We start from the raw sequence: 17,182 nt of genomic DNA on the forward strand, positions 1-17,182 counted from the left end.
CCGGCAGCGAACGGGGCGGCGGCGGCGGCAGCGGGACCGTGCGCGGTTCGTACGGACCCCGCATCGCGGGAGGCTGCGGAGCGGCAGGCAAGGGCCGGCGGAGGGGGCGCGGGGTCCGGAGGAGGAGGAGGAGGAGGAGGAAGAGGCGGCGGGGGGCCGCAGCATCGCGGGGCGGCGGGCGCGGGGGCGCGGCGGGAGGTGCCATGTGCGGGATGGGGAGGAGGGAGAGGGAAATTAATAAAAAAAGCAAAACCCACAACGTGGAGGAGGAAGGGAAAGGGAGGTTTGATGGGGGTTTGGGGTTTTGTTGTTGTTGTTGTTTTGGGGTTTTGTTTTAATAATAATAAAAAAAAAAAAAAAAACCTGAACCGCGTCCAAAATGGCTTCTAAAAAAAGGGAGAAGCCAGCGCGGAGCCAGCGGGGAAACCCGGATGTTGGATACAAAGGGGCTGGAGGGGGCGGTGCGGCGCGGGGGCTCCGCGGGCTGAGCGGGGAGCGGCGCTGCCCGGCACGGCCGCGCCCGCGGGAGCCCCGGCTCGACAGGGGCTGGGCACCGGGGATGGGCAGGGGGCTGCAGCGGGGCTGTGTGGGTGTAGGGCAGGGAAGGGGGCAGAGGAGATCAGTGTGGACATGGGCAGGTTTAGGGGCAGGGGGTTGCAGAGGGTGTGTGTGGATATGGGGCAGGTTTAGGGGCAGGGGGTTGCCAAAGGTGTGTGTGGATATGGGCAGGTTTAGGGGCAGGGGGCTGCAGGGGGTGTGTGTGGGTATGGGCAGATTTAGAGGCATAAGGGGGCGGAGGAGATGAGTGTGGATATGGGCAAGTTTAGGGGCAGGGGCACGGGGAGGGGGTGCATGGATATGGTCAGGTTTAGGGGCAGGGGGCTGCAGAGGGTGTCTATGGATATGGGCAGATTTAGGGGAGGGGGAATGCCAAGGGTGTGTGTGGACATGGGCATATTTAGGGCAGGGGGCTGCAGGGGGTGTGTATGGGTATGGGCAGGTTTAGGGGCATAAGGGGGCAGAGGAGATCAGTGTGGATATGGGCAAGTTTAGGGGCAGGGGGCTGCAGAGTATGTCCGTGGATATGGATAGGTTTAGGGGCAGGGGGCTGCCAAAGGTGTGTGTGGATATGGGCAGGTTTAGGGGCAGGGTGTGTGTTTATATGGGCAGGTTTAGGGGCAGGGGGCTGCAGAGGGTGTCCGTGGATATGGGCACGTTTAAGGGCATAAGGGAGGCAAAGGAAATCAGTGTGAATATGGGCAGGGGGCTGCAGAGGGTGTCCGTGGATATGGGCCGGTTTAGGGGCGGGGGGAGAGTGTGTGTGGAGATGGGCAGGTTTAGGGGCATGGGAAGGGTGTCAGATATGGACAGGATTACAGGCAGGGGGCTGGAGAGGGGAGGTTTAGGGGCATAAGGGGGCAGAGGAGATCAGTGTGAATATGGACAGGTTTAGGAGCAGGGGGCTGTCGAGGGTGTGCATAGATATGTCAGGTTTAGGCTGTGGAGGGTGTCCGTGGATATGGGCAGGTTTAGGGGCATAAGGGAGCAGAGGAAATCAGTGTGGATATGGGCAGGTTTAGGGACATAAGGGGGCAGAGGAGATGAGTGTGGACATGGGTAGGTTTAAGGGCAGGGGGCTGCGGTTGGTATGTGTGGATATGGGGCAGGGGGCTGCAGAGGGTGTCCATGGACAGGGGCAGGGGGCTGCAGAGGAGAGATTTAGGGGCAGAGGGTGGGAATGCAGATTTAGGAGCATAAAGAGGCAAAAAGGTGTGTGTGGAGAGGGGCAGAAGGTGGGAGTGCAGATTTAGGAGCATGGGGTGCACAAGAGTGTGTGTGGATAGGGGCAGAGCACTGCCAGGGGGAGGTTTGGGAGTGGGTGTAGGGGCAGGAGCTGGAGGGAGTGGTTTAGGGGAAAAGTCTGCAGAGGGTGTGTATGGATAGGGGCAGGTTTAGGAACAGAGGGTTGTGGGGGGATGGAGGTTTAGGGGCTGAAGGTGGCTGAGGGGATGTGTGCATCACAGCAGTTTTAGGGACAGGGGCTGGAAGTGGAGATTTGGGGGTGGAGATTTAGGGCCGGAAGGTGACAGAGAGTGTGTGTGGATAGGGGCAGGTTTAGGGACGTGGGGGTGGCAGGAAGAGACTATGGGGCAGGAGGGGGAAATGCAAATAGTTCAGGGAACGGTGGAGCAGGCTGGTGGGAGAAATTTGGGGGCAGAAGATTTAGGGACAGGGCAAGGTGGAGGATAGGTGTGGATAGGGGCAGGTTTGAAGACAGGGTGCTGTGGGGGAAGGTTTAGGGGAAAAGAGAGATTTAGGGACAGAACTTGGTAGTGTGGATAGAAGCAGGTTTTGGGACAAGGGACTGCAGGGGGAGGTTCAGGAGAAGGGGGGAGTTTTAGGGGCAGGGAGGACAGGAAGGGAGGTTTAGGGGTAGGGAGGCAGTTGTAGGGAGTGTCTGGAGAGGAAGGTTTAGGGGAACAGGGTGGTGGAAGGTGTGTCGATGGAGCAGGTTATGGGGCAGGGATGGCTTAGGGGGTTATGGGGCAGGGGTTGCAGTGCAAATAGGGCAGGGAGTGGTGGAGGGAGCTGGGGAGTGAGATTTAGGGACGTGGATCAGGCCAGGGGGTGGCAGAGAGTGTGTGTGGATAGGAACAGGGGGCTGTGGTGAGGTTTAGGGGCAGGAGGCTGCAGGGGATGGGTTTAGGGGCAGGGGGTGGCAGGGCAAAGGCTTTAGGGACAGGGAATGACTGGGGGCATCAGGAGCAGGGAGTGGGGAGAGTGCAAACGGGCAGGGGGTGCAGAGGGGGCTGGGGGGGAGGTTTTAAGGGCAGGGGGGGATTGGGGTCAGGGAATGGTGGAGGGCAGAGCTGTGGATGGGGTGGAGGGTGGGGTAGCATGGGGCAAAGCCATCTCATTGTCTTGGAGAAATTCTCTGGCCCCTTGCCTTCCCAGTGGAGAGGGCAGCACAGCCCCCACCAGGGCCAGGAATAAACAGTGTCCTTGCAGAATAAACAATCCCCCACTTCCAGGCAGTGGGAATGTGTGCTCCCTGCTCGTGTCCTGGAGCCCCCTGCACCCCAAGATCCAGCAGGAGCAATGGCTCAGTGTCCAGGGTGCCCAGGGCAGAAGGGACACCTCAGCAGAATCAATTTTTAGTCCTTTTCAGGGTTAATAAGGTTTTCTCCATTGTTAGGATTACAGGAATTGAGCGCTTTCCACAATTTTATTTTAATTCTAACTCAATAATATGGCTATAGGAAGCAGCAAAGGAATCTTAAGGGGAAGGAGGAGGAAGGGGGAGATGCTGAAGTCGGGTCATTCTCAAGACTTTGGGTCTGTGAGGTCCACTGACTCATCAGAGAGAGGAATGTGGCAGGGATGGATGCTGTGCACAGCAGTGAATCCCAGGTCAGCTCCCTCAAATTCACCCAATGGGGACTAAGGCTGAAAATATTCCTAAACTCATTTTCTTTTTCCTCTGGAGGGAGATAAGAGTAAACATGAATCATTCTTCTAAAAGTTTGGAAAGCATTTTGTTCCAAGAAGAAATATGTAATTTTTTTTTCCTTCTTCTTCTTCTTCCAGTAACAAGTTCACAGAAAACTTCAGGAGGCTTTTACAAAGGCTTGTAAGCACTTTGAAGCTGGAGACTGTTTTTATATACGTACAGCACTTGCGTAACAAGGTCTCACCAGTGAATGGGATGCCAGGGTGAGGTTGCAATAAAGTGATTAATAGTATCATTCATGGTATCATACCTCATTCATAGGTTTCCTGTAAGTTAAGAGGAATACATTGGCAGGAGCACAGTGGTTGTGACTTTAAACACGATACTCTTGGGGGGAAAAGTTACAGCTAACACATGCACTGAAGGGCAGTGCAATTAGTACAGCGATGTGAAAGGCTCAAGAAAATAATTTTTAGAGCAAAAGCCCGCAAAGATCAAGTTCTATGGCACAGAAATAGCAAGGTGGATATTGCCACACAGCTGGTGAAACCAAGAACAGAAATAAGATTGTCAAAGGGATGGGTTAGGGGTGATCACTGTTTATTCAGAAACACACAAGTAGGGTTTGGGTTTGTTGCTTTCTAATATGCACACAGTGAGGACTGATTTTACCACCAAAATGTTTGCCACAAAAATGTTTGTAACCTGCTTGTGGTAAAAATCACTGAGAAGGCCAGGAAAAATGCAAAAGGGAATAGAAAACAGTTGTCAAATGAGAAGTAAATGTCCTGGCTGTGGGCTGCAGCAGCTCAAGATGCATTTGGAGCCTCAAGAGAAGTGACAAATAATGTGTCAATATTTCCTATAAAGCTGCTTATTTCATTTGAAAGCAAATAATGAGTCAATATTTCTGTTTATTTCATTTGGGGAATAAGTTGTTAAACAGCTACCACGTGGCTGAAGTATGGAGAAATATGTAGGGTGATAAAATATGACCCAGTGTTTCACTGCACCAGCATCCCCATGGTCAGCTAAAACAAGACATTTAGCTCGGTCCAAGAAAACATCAGCCCTGGGGAGCAGGCGGGGTGAGAAACACGGGATCGCTCCCTGCCCGGGCTCAGAGCACTCCCTGGCCAGCTCTGCTCCTATTTTTAATCCTGGCTGTGCTAAGAAAAGCTCCATTGCACAGCACCTGAATGGCTGCTCTGCAGCAGGGGCTCGGCAGCGCGTCCATCACGCGCCTGTCGTCGCTTTTGAGGAAACGCGCCCAGGGCATTTCGGATGCTGTCCTGAAGCCACCCGGTGGGACAGGCACAGCCTGGCCCTCCTGCACCAGGGCAGCTCCTGCTGTGGGGCACAGGCACACTGAGCCACCCACCAGAGCTGGACCTCAGGGGATTTTTGCCCAGGGGTTTAGGACACCCTGAAGCTTCGTTTATTAAACTCCCTCTTGTCGCAGACGTCTTTTATGAAAAATCCTTTCCTTAAGATTTTTCCTCCTGAGAAGCTGAGAGGCCTCAAGAACAAAATGTAAACAATGATTATGTGCTGCTGTAGAATGCAACAAGTAGATCTGTGATTAGTCTCATAAAGTTGTTTCTAATTAATAACCAATCACAGTCAACTAGCTCAGACTCTATCTGAAACACAAACCTTTGTTGTTCATTCTTTCTTTTTCTATTCTTAGTTAGCCTTCTAATGAAATCCTTTCTTCTATTCTTTTAGTATAATTTTAATATAATATATATCATAAAATAATAAATCAAACCTTCTAAAACATAGAATCAAATCCTTGTCTCTTCCCTCATCCTCAAACCCCTGTAAACACAGTCACACCCTCCCATCTCATTTGCCGTGGTGTTTGTGAGGGTCCCCAGGATGAGGTGAGTGATGAGAATTTCAGAAGGTTATTATTTTATGATATTATGTTATGTTAAAAGAAATTACATACTAAAACTATACTAAACTATAGAGAAAGGATACATCAGCAGGCTAGAAAAGAATGATAATGAAAGCTCATAACTCACTCTTCAGAGTCCGACACAACTGATGGTGATTGGTCATTAGTTAAAACAATTCACATGTTTGGATAAAAAATCTCCAGACCACATTCCAGAGCAGCAAAATGTGGAGAACCTGAGGCTTCTCAGATTCCCAGGAGAAGAAATCCTGGTGAAGGGATTTCTCAGAAAACATCACGGTGACAGTTTGCGGCGTTTCACAGGGAGGTGTTTACCACCCAAAAAGCTAAATTTTTTTCTCATCTTGCAACACCAAAGCCCAGGAGTGAGTATTGTCACTGGAGATAATGTTACAGCCTTGGCAAGATGACACTTAAAAACTTCATCAGCCTTCCAAGAATTTCGGAAATAGTGGTGAATAAAGGCAGCAAGTGCTCAGAGCAGGCAGTGCTTGCAAGAAGTGCCCTTACCAGCAGTGCTTTCAAGAGCTGTTTTTTGTTTTCACTTATCATTAGAGCTGCACAGCTCAGACTGCTTTTAAATAATTACACTTAACAGTTAAAAAACTCTGCCGTGCTAAAATAAATTTTAGCTGAGGTGGTTTATGCTTTGCAGCCTCATATGACACTCAATCTTTCTTGTGTGACTCCTGTAACAAGTCAAATTCATGTATTTTGATACTGCGCACGTGATTAAGATACTTGGATCACTTAAGCCTGCAGAAAACTGCAGTGCTCGCATGTCATTTATCTTAAAATCCTATTGTAGCACTCATGAAGTGTAATTTCTTCAGTGAATGGAAATTTATACTGACAGAGGTGTTATAAAGCATGGAAAATACTGGGAGGAGAGGACCCAGAATTTTCTTTATCTCTTCAAGTGTTCACTAACGGGGATTTATTTTTCAGCTCAGCGTTGGTTCATTGCAGGTTACAGAGCCCTGGTGCAATTAAAGGGACCCATTTCCAGACTTCTTAAGCAATATTCACATTGCTTGCAACAGGTGGGAACTGTGTGCTGTGGACTCAAGGCAGCAAACTGGTTCACAGGCTTCACTTTTCACGTTGGTCCCTAAAGCCACTTGCAGAAAATCACCCCCAGCCTAAAGAAACTCCTGGGATCCCAGCCTCTACCTCCCCGTTTTAAAATGCATGGGTAGGAAAAACCAATTTATATTCATAACCTTGAGTAAATAAATTGTCACTTTAACTACACATTTTATTGTAATTAAGTGTTTCTCCATAATAACCAACCCACACCACGGAGCTGTCTCTTAATATAACAGTAAGGCAAGTTCTCAGCTGCGAGCAGAATTAGGGAGCTTTTAAAAGCCCAGACCAGTTGATACAGCAGGGTGATGTTGCACAGTTCTCAACATGTGGAGAAAAGGTGGGTTTGCTAAAGAGCCTTGTCCTTATTTTCCGCAAATGCTGTTCCTGTGTGGTCAACAAAATCAAATCTTACTGGCCAAATATCCCAGTAGGGTTTTTGCCCAGTATCAGCCTGGGTAATATCCTCTGCTCCCAGTGGATTTGCCTAACTCCAAAGGGAACACAACTGAGGCAAATTTAGACCTTCCCCAGCTTTCTAAGGACTCGCTGCTGTCACCTCTCCATAATGCAGCTACAATTAACTTTGCTGGAATTTCTATATTTGAAGCAGCTTGAAATAAGAGCCTGAACTTCCAGACGTGGATGCAGATAGTCTTTGCTGCTGTCTGTGTGAGCCCTTGGGCTTCACTCTAAAAAAGCCCACCCTTGTTGACAAATTTGCCCTTTGCAGTCTGGCTTCAGTGCAGCTAGCAAAAATAGCAAGTGATGCAGCAGACAGAATGGGCCCTAAACTATATTTTTTGATAGCTTTTCTTAGCTCCAGACTAAAGAGCAAGGCATCAGATGTTGACAAATTAGCAGGGAATATACGGAGCAAAGGGATTTGTTGCTGAAATGCCCACAATCCAGCAGTTTTGCTGTCCCCCAGAATTTGAATTTTTTCCTTGGTTTTCAGCTCTGTTTTGATTAGAGTGTAAATACCAGCCCCTGGCACATGTCAGCTGGCATCAGAGCCACGTGCCAAAGCGTTGTTCAGGTTGGAGCTTTAGTGTCATTTTACTCATCCATGGATTTTGTTAGGACTTCTGGGGCATAGCTCATTATTTTTACCACTGTAACCAGCAGTTGTTGTATAATTATTCCTCTTTAAATCCAGGAGAGATTGTCTGGCCTTCTGGGTGGGGAACTTAATTGCATGAAGGCTCTGGAGGATGGTTGGTGCTATGTAGTGGCTGTGCTATTGGCACATTACCTGTCCCCAAAAAGGAGAATCCAGGCTCTAATCCATACCCCCAAGTCATGCCAGCTTGCTGGGCACCAAAGCACACCCACACTCAACTTGGAGACTCCTGTGCTCAGACAAGGAGGATAAGGGACAGCACATGACTAATTCTTCAATGACAGTGCATGTTTAATTGGTAAAGAACTGCATTTTCTATCCTTTTTTTTACCCCAGGTCACAGTGCCAAAGGACTGCTTGATGTTTGAGGTTCCTTTCAGGTATTTTCTTCATTGAGATGCACTGTTCTTAAGGCTACTGTAGTTGCCAGCTTTGTCTTATGCCCTCAAGCACTACTCTGCCTTTTAGTGTTGAGAAACCAATATTCAAATTCCCCTGGAACACCAGGCTGTGCTGCTTTCACAGCTCACAGAGGGCCTTCCCTTAACATCAGGTACAAAATCCCTGGCTGCTCTAAAGCCAGTGACCAGGAGTCAGGAAAAGCACAGAAAAGCACAGTTTAGAGATATATATATATATATATAGAGAGAGAGAGAGATAAGCAAACTACAATCCTAAACTTTAGGCATGTCAGGCTTTTAAGCTCTCTGCCTCAGATTCCCTGTAAAATACAAATAACAGCATTGATGAGGTGTCGTTCATAAAAAAAGTAAATATTTCTAACTTCCTAGAGTGTGTTTTGCAGGCAGTTGAAGTCAGTGCAGGTTAAATTCAGTGGAAGGTATTTCTGCCAGCTGATGGTACGTGACCATTCAAACAGTTTACCAAGTGCCAGGGCAGCAAAATTCCTTCTCTTTAAGCTGCCTGGTTGCCTGACAGGAAAATGTGCTCTCAAATTGGTGTAGTAACACTGGAATCACTTCTTGGTGACAGCCCTGTTGACTGACAGCCTCCAGTAATGGCAATCTATTAATCTCTTGCTCTGTGGCCATAAAGCATTCTGTCCTCCTTCCATTAAAAGCCGAAGGTAAATAAATGCAGGTCCATCATTTTGCTGGCATTCTTGCTGTCTACAAAGCCTCTGCGTGAGAGGGACAAGCAGAAAGGCTGAAGAAAATGTCCCCATCGTTGGCAGGAGGCCAGCCAAGGTGTGACACTCCAGGTGTGTGTGGGGCTGCTGGGGTGCCCTGGTCGTTCCACTTTGCTGCTGACACCGCCTGGGGCAGGGCGAGGTGTGAATCCTGCTCTGGGCTTGGAGAGTGTTTGAGCCAGGCCAGGGCAGCCTGAAGTGCTTTGTGCCTTTGGGTGTTTGCCAGCAGAACCTCTGGGGTTTTGCAGCACCTGAAAAAGAGCCTGGGAATAGAGCAACCCTTGAGCCTGCAGGGTGAGGAGAGCCCTTGGGCTGCCCCTCAACCTTTTCTGCTTAAGTCACCACCCCCTGTGAAAGAGGATGGGAGTTATTCACCCACATAGCGTTCAGGTGTTGGTGTTTTACCTGGAAATGCAATGCAGGTCTTTTAAAGCACATATGGTGGCTACAGCAGCCTAGAGCCAAAGCCTGTCATCTCTCCCTCCCTCGCCTTCCTCTCTCCCCAGGTGCTCAGTTGGCAGAAGAATATCTTTCAAATTCCTCTGTTTTATTTAAAAAGCTCGACTCAGGCTTTTTAAGCTGGTTGCAATTAAGATTTAACAACAGGAAAGTTCTTGCAGAGGTGCCATGTCCCTTTGAAAATGGCTTTGCTGAAGAAAATCATCCATATCCCCGCTGCTGCCAGCTGGACTGCACTGCAGGGTTAACTTTCACTGTTACCTGTGGCCTTGTGCCTCCTGACACTCTCAAGGCATGTGTGGAAGGACCAATAAAATATGTCCTGGAGTGTTTGGTGTATTTTTAGAGTTTGTCCCAGATTATTGGCCTTTGTCCCAGATTTCAGTGGTTAGGGTATAAGAATGCCCGGTGGGGCTGAGTGCTTCCTGCCTTGCTCTCAGGAAGGCTTTAATCAGGAAAAATACCCTCTCAGAGAAGGCAAATAATTAAGTTTTTGTGGCAAATCCTCTATTGCCATTAGCAGGAGATGATAAACACTCAAGACCACAGTATAAATAGAGCAAGGCAGATGCACCAAGATTGAAAGTGCAACATTATTGTGTTACATGGTATTGAGTAATGAATTGGATGTTATAACAAGGTAGTTTTCCTTTTTTTCTTTATTGAAAGCAGAGGTGGCTTTTACACTGTGTAAAGTGCCTGTCTTGTGTGGAAATGCTGGTGTAACCCTCCTGGACAAGGCTCATCCCACATCCTGGCAGTGTGCAGGCAGGGAGATAATGTTGGAAGGGATCTTCACATATCATCCCATCCATTTTATCATCCCATCCTCCTCCCTCTGGCAGTGGTTCATTGACCTATGGCATTTCTGGTAAATGCTCTTCCAGCCTCTTCCTGCCGTGCTCCAGCCTCCCAGGGCATTAAGAGTTTCACCTGCAGAACTTCTTTCCTCCTGTGTAACCTCAGCCTTTCCTGACATAATTTGGTCCTTACTGACCACATGGGGAACAATTCCTCCTTTTCTCTCTTCTTCAGCTTTTTCACATTGGAAGATTGTGTCTTCATCCTGCCAAAACCAAACCATCCAATTCTTTTGTCCCTTCTTTGTATTTCTGGTTGTGCAGCATGGCCCTCACTCCATCCCTTGGCTGCTTACCCAAATCTCAGGGGCTAAATTTCCTTGCTGAAGCCCTGGACTCCCCATGCCAACATCTCTGTCATCCTCTCCTCAGCTCTGGGGAGTTCCTCTGGATCCATCCATCCCTCCCAGTTGCATTGCAGGGGTCTCTGGGGTGCTGAAGAGCTCTCTGATGGACTCATCCAAGCCATTTCTGGCTTTCATGTTCTTCCACCTTGGTCTTGCCTCTTTACCTGCCTACCAACTTTTTCTTGCCAGGCTGTGTCACTGCACTTTCTGCATAGGATATTCCATGGGTCATAACAAATATGAAGGGGAAAAACCATTCTGTTAAGATCCCAGTAACTGGTCCATCAGTTTTGTAGGGAGGTGAGAGTGACACATTGCCAGTACAGATGCAGAAAAAGTCCTGCTACACCCAGTCATGCCTATGAGAACTTGCTTTCCTTCCCAGGATTCAGCTCTTGGACATTTTGGCACGTTATCAGTGATAAATGTATTCACTAGTGAGAGCAGACAGCCCTGCAGGTTGTGATGCCAGGGTATTATTATGGGTTCTTGGCATCAGCACTGCCTCTCTGTGGATTTCAGACGAATGAAACAGAAATATTTTTATAGCCAGACTCAAGTTTTTATCTATTTGTAGGTGTCTTGGTGCTCCCTAAATAGGGATTAGGTCCTTTGGAAGGAAGAATGCATTTTATGTATTGACTTTCCTGGGCCTTTATGCATGCAGTCCTCTCTTGCTCCCAAAAGCCATTGATATTGTCCTTTATTTTTGCCACTCATTTGTGTTGAGAAACAGGCACTGGCAGCTGGGAAATTATCAGTAATGTAGGATGCAAACAATCTGTTTTCTATTCTTGTGGCCTATCCGTGCTGTGGGATGGTGCACAGACCCTTAATTATTCACCTGCATTTGTTCAAATGCTTGCAAGTGGCTACTAATACCAGGTGAGAAAGGAATTCAATAAAAATGGATGGAGAAATAAGATTTTTTTAAGAAAAACAAGGATAGTTTGAGGCAAGGATGAGGAGGGTGAAGGACATATGGCAGAGGTACTGGTTGGGGTATTCTGCTATGCTGGGCTCCAGCTCAAGATTCTGCAGAATTTCTGATAGGCTTTGCTTTACTTATCTCTTAAGTCCAGATCAGAATGGGAACAACAAGACTTTATCCACAGTAGTAATTAAAATGTTGCACTCCCTGGCAGGGGGAGTTAAAATCAATTTCTCAAATGCAAGATGAAGAGCAATTGGCCAGGCTTCTGCCATGGGGGAAAAGATGCAGGACTGTGATGCTTGGGAGCACAGCACAAACCCAGTGCTGCAGAAATCCAGGAGCTCTCCTGGGATCCCTGTTCTGAGGGGCACATTGCAGAAGACATGGGACAACCTCTCCATTTCACTTGGCAATGGTCCTGGCTCAAGGACAATTTCCACATCTCTAAGCTTATGGCTTAGCTGGGAAAAGCCCAAAGAGGTGCCTGAAGAGTGGCTGGAGGTGTAGAACATTTGCCATTGAGGTAAAGCTGAGAGAGAGAAGTGTGTGGCCTGAAGAGGAGACTGAGCTGAGACAAAACAAGTTACCAAATACTTGCAAGGCTGATGCAAAGAGGAGTGGCACAATGTGCCCTTGTACCTTCTGCAAACAGGGGAATGATGGGCTTCAGCTGCAGCAGGAGCAGCACAGGTAAAAGAGCAGGAAAAATTCCCAGTGTTTTGGATAGTTCAGCTCAGGGATATTCCCACAGGCTCTCCTGGCACTGCAGGAAGTTGTTAGACAAAGCTCTTGCAGGGATGGTTGAGGTGTTGTTGGTTGTACTGTGATCCCCTTAAAGGGATTTATCCATCTGGGTTTTTTTCCTATTTCTTCCAGTTGCCACTGAAATCATTGGAATTCAGTTCTTCAGCGTTTGGGAAGTCCTGCCACAATAGCAATCCCCTGTTTGTAATCAAGAGGATTGCAAGAGCAATCAAATGCATATTGAGCTGATGTGCAGCTCCCAGGATTGTGGGGGCACAGAATCAAGCTGAGAAGTGCCTGTGCTATAACTGGTTATTCTAAAGGATAGAAAATCCAGCTTTTCTTTCACAGGGAGATGCTCACGTGAGGAACATCACAGGTTATATTTAGTGTTACAGAGGCACAAGGGAAATCTCATTAGAGCCCAACAACAGTGATCAGTTATAAAGGGAACAGGAGCAATTTGTAAGCCCTCAAAGAAATAGTGTGTCTGTGTTCTGCCCTGTCCTCACTGTCAGCTTTCCTGAGAGAAGGGTCTGTGCCTGCCTGCTCACTTAGCCCTGATTCATCACGTTTTATTTGCTGGGAGATTTCAACAATGAGCAGCAATACTCCTGCTCCTATTTTAAACACATGGAAACTGCAGAACAGAGAAATAAAATGACTTGCGCAGAGTCACAGAGCAATTTCATGGCAGGGCACAGACCAAAGTCCAGCTCCCTTGCTCCCAAACCCATGTGCCAGCCTTTCTTTTCACTGATCCTTATTTTAATCACCTTCCAATAAATTCTCTTGGCTCCTTCCTGTTGACTTCCATGGGAGTAATGCCAGGTATCAAACGAAGTTACCCAGAATATCAATGCAAAAGAAGGCAGTATTAGATGCAAAGAAAGAACTGATGGAAGGGGAAAAGCAAATTTTACAAAAAAAGAATATGAAGGAATAAGTTCTAATGCCAGTTCCATAATATCATCCCCCTTTTAATTTGTGCCTGATCAAAATTAAAAAAAAATAGATTGCTAATATTAATAAGTGAAATGAATCTTGAATTTTATAATAGCGGAGGAAATGAAAGGACCAAAGTAATATTGTGTTGTTAACTGAGATTTTAATAATGATTCTGTCCTCAGTTGGTGCATTTATTCCACAGAAAGTAAATCATTAATGAAGAGGAGGGGGAAACAGTTTTGTGGTGATGGATTTTTGAAAGAAAAGTTAATTTTGCCTAACTTGTAGAAACTCTGAAGTATGTTGGATCACTAAACCTAAATACCAACACATCAAAAACAGTTTGTAGAGGGGGAATTCAGCCAAGGGGCTGTCGGTGCCTGGGGTAGGATGGAGAGATGTCCAAGGCTCCATCCCAGGAGAGCTGGGGTGAGCGAAGAGGTGGATTAGAGATGTTTGGGCTCATCCTGAGGGTGGACTCGAACCCCTCTCAGTTCTCTGAGGATATTTGACTTCCCAGGTGAAGAACAAAGCCCTCCAAGGCTGATGTGGCCACTGCCCACCACCACCTTCAACCACAGCCAAGCAGTCCCCAAAAAAGGGCTCCCTGGAGCAGCAGCCTGTCACCGCCATATTTTCTGAAAAATCCCTTCGCCAGGATTTCTTCTCCCTGAAAGCTGACAAGCCTCAGAAAAGAATGAAAACAATAATTATCTGATTGCTTCTCCTGTGTTTGCTGCTTTGGAATGTGGTTTGGAAATCATTTACCAACAGGTGAATGTTTGATTGGTTTCATGTGAATTATTTTTACTTAATGACCAATCACCATCAGCTGTGTTGGACTCTGAGGTGTCAGTCATGAGCTTTTATTATCATTCTTGTTAAGCCTTCTGTCTGTATCCTTTCTCTAGCATAGTTTTAGTATAGCATTTATATCATATCACATGATATTATATAATATTATATTATATAATATTATATTATATTATATTACATTACGTTACGTTACATTACATTACATTACATTACATTACATTACATTATATTATATTATATTATATTATATTATATTATATTATATTATATTATATTATATTATATTATATTATATTATATTATATTATATTATATTATATTATATTATATTATATTATATTATATTATATTATATGGTATGGTATGATATGGTATGATATGATATGATATGATATGATATGATATTATATTATATATTATATGATATTATATGATATTATATTATATTATATTATATTATATTATATTATATTATATTATATTATATTATATTATATTATATTAGCCTTCTGAGAACATGGAGTCACATTCCTCATCTCTCACCTCATCCTGGGGACCCTCAAAAACTCAACAGCAGCCCATTTCACACTGAGCCCCCTGGTTTGGAATGTCAGACACAGGGAAGTTCATGGTCACAAAATAGGGGGAAGATAAACATCTCCGTAGCTGAGCTTTGCTGCCTAAGAAAAAGCAAATAGAGAACATCCATCCCTGTGTGTGTGTGAAGGAGATGGGGGAAAATGCACAATTCCCCAGATTCCTTAATGAGCACAGCACCCCGACGATGAATGTAGAAATTTGCAAATTAAACCACATTTCTGTATCTAAATTATCAAATCAATAAAGAGATGTAAACATTAAACAACATTATATGAGAGCCTGGAGTGTCACCACAAAAAATTAAGACTATGTAATTAAAAGTACAATGCAATTTATTTTTATATTGTTCTTCATTCAAATCAACAAATCTTATTACTTACCCAAAAATGTAAAGCAGGCTGCAAACTAATTCAAAAGATGAAGACAAAGTGGTTATTGCAAAACCTATGTTTCTTGTTCCCTTGCATCTGGCAACAGTCATGATTTAATATTTTAACTACTGTAATAGGTTATACTGCCGAAGAAAAGTGCATTAATTACTATGGGAAACCTAAAGAAATCTAATTAAGAACAATAAAATCACTCTTATTGACTGGGAGAAATAAAACTACGCAAAGGGAAATGAGGGATGAAAAAACTGACAACACACAAATACTAATAAATGTCTGCACAGGGTAGGAAACACACTTGTGCTGTTACTGGGGGTGTGGATTTGAATTCTGGCTGGAGATCACAGTTTGGCTGCAGCTCTCCTCTCACCCACTGGAAGCACCTTCTAATTAGCTGCAGCTCAGGGAGCTGGGTTTGCTCTGAATGCAGCCCAACATGTCCGAGCAGAGTCAGCCCCACTGGCTGTGCCTGAAAAAGCACACCAGTGTAGGAGATGGAGCTGCATTTCTGGGTGTAGTGAGAAGAGATGGAATCATTATCTCAATGGGTGCCAGCCTTCCTGCAGACTCAGAGAGGACACCCGTGAGGAAGCAGCCCTGAGTCCCAAATTCTCAACGTGCCCTGCCTGGGGACACCACAGGGAGAAATCGCCACCGGCAAATCAGGATCCATCTTTCAACCAGCCACAGCCCTTTGAAGTCATGTCAAAGGATCCTTTCTGTGTGAAATATCCAACGCCTTGTGTGCTCAGCCCCAATGAAGCCATCTGCTGTCTTCACCATAAGGAAGGTACAGCCCCATCCGTGCATCCACAGGCTCCCCAGGGATGCAGGGCTGCTTTGGGAGCAGGTTCATCTTGCATCCTGCCAAACGTGTTAGGAGGTGTTTGTCTGTGCTTTCCAGATGTGAAACTCGATGGGACTGTCTGCTTTTGTCATTGTGAGGATTGGATTCTAGGATTGTGATTTTGAGATTTGATTTATCATGGTCTCGAGCATTCTTGTGATGGCAAAACTTAATTTCTGCCCACCTTGACTGCTCTCATTCCTGAATCTCACCAATGTCAGAATGTCTCTGGATGTTAAGAAAGGAGAGGATGCCATAGGGTCAACATCTACACTAAACACTTAAACAAAAAACATGTGTTTTAATTACTCCAGCTGATATTAGTAGTATTAATGCCTTTTCAAACCAGAAGTAACCCTTTGATCATATATATTTATTTCACACATAAAATGGACTGCAGCAGTTCTCTGGTTCTGGATTCAGTAGCTTGTACATCATTAATATCTGCAATTATGATAAATTAGTAGAATTAACTTTGCACAGTCCTTCCAGAATTGCAAATCTTCATCAAAGGCAAGAGGAATTGTCTGAGGAATAAGGATTTCTCCATTCAATGGGTGCACACTGTGTCAGAGAGGAAGAAACAGAGTGAAATCTTTGCGAGAGATGATGCTATTATGGATGTGTACTTGCACAGAAAGCCAGAGAAAGGGCACTGCAGCACCTCAGCTATATTTTGGAGCTACCACTGACACCCAAAGTTGCACAGTTTTGTGCTCAAAGGTAAACGCGTTCTCCTTTCCCAACCTTCGCCCACAGGAAACAAGGTTGCAAAGCAAAAAGCATAGACAGGGGTTGTTAGAGGGAGTTTTGATTGACTGGGGGTTATTTTGCAACACAGAAACATCTGAGCAGCAATGCCTTTTGATTAGCAACGAGTTTTTATGTTGAACCTTGCAAGACACACAAGGATTACTCAGGAAGAGTGTCGCACAGACCATGTGCAATTATCTACGCAAGGGCTGCAGAAACAGCCTTTAGATGTAAAACAGGAATAAGCAAAGCTTAAATTCACTCTTTGAGAGGAAGATAGAAGGGGTTTTGATGTGGTAGCATCTGAAGGCCATTGTGTTAGGACTTGCCATGCTGTACATGCTCTACTAATCCAGGATCCTTAGTCATCAGGACTTTGTGTAGTCTGTGGAGCTCTGCACTGCCAGACACCCAGGGCTGTGCAATCTCAGCTCACACAGTGCTGTGCCTCTGGCCCATGCTTGGAACTGGGGTCTTGGGGTCTTAGGGGCACACAGGGGCTGTGAGCTGTTGCTCAGGAATGGAATGTTTCAGCTACCTGAGTTTTAGACTGCCTCTCTGCTGTGGCATCCTTTAGTCCAGCTGTAAATCTCTGTGCACTGTGGGGTACAGGGAGAGCTGCACCACCAAATGCCTGACGTGCACCACGAGCACCAGGGCAGGGGAAGGTCTTGAGGGTGGTTGTGGGATGAGGCTCAACTCATTTCAGGTACTTACAGAGTAGACTTCTAAGTGGGAGCTGCCGCTC

This window comes from Melospiza melodia, chromosome 1 (assembly GCF_035770615.1).
Source record: "Melospiza melodia melodia isolate bMelMel2 chromosome 1, bMelMel2.pri, whole genome shotgun sequence".
In the NCBI taxonomy this organism is placed as follows: domain Eukaryota; kingdom Metazoa; phylum Chordata; class Aves; order Passeriformes; family Passerellidae; genus Melospiza; species Melospiza melodia.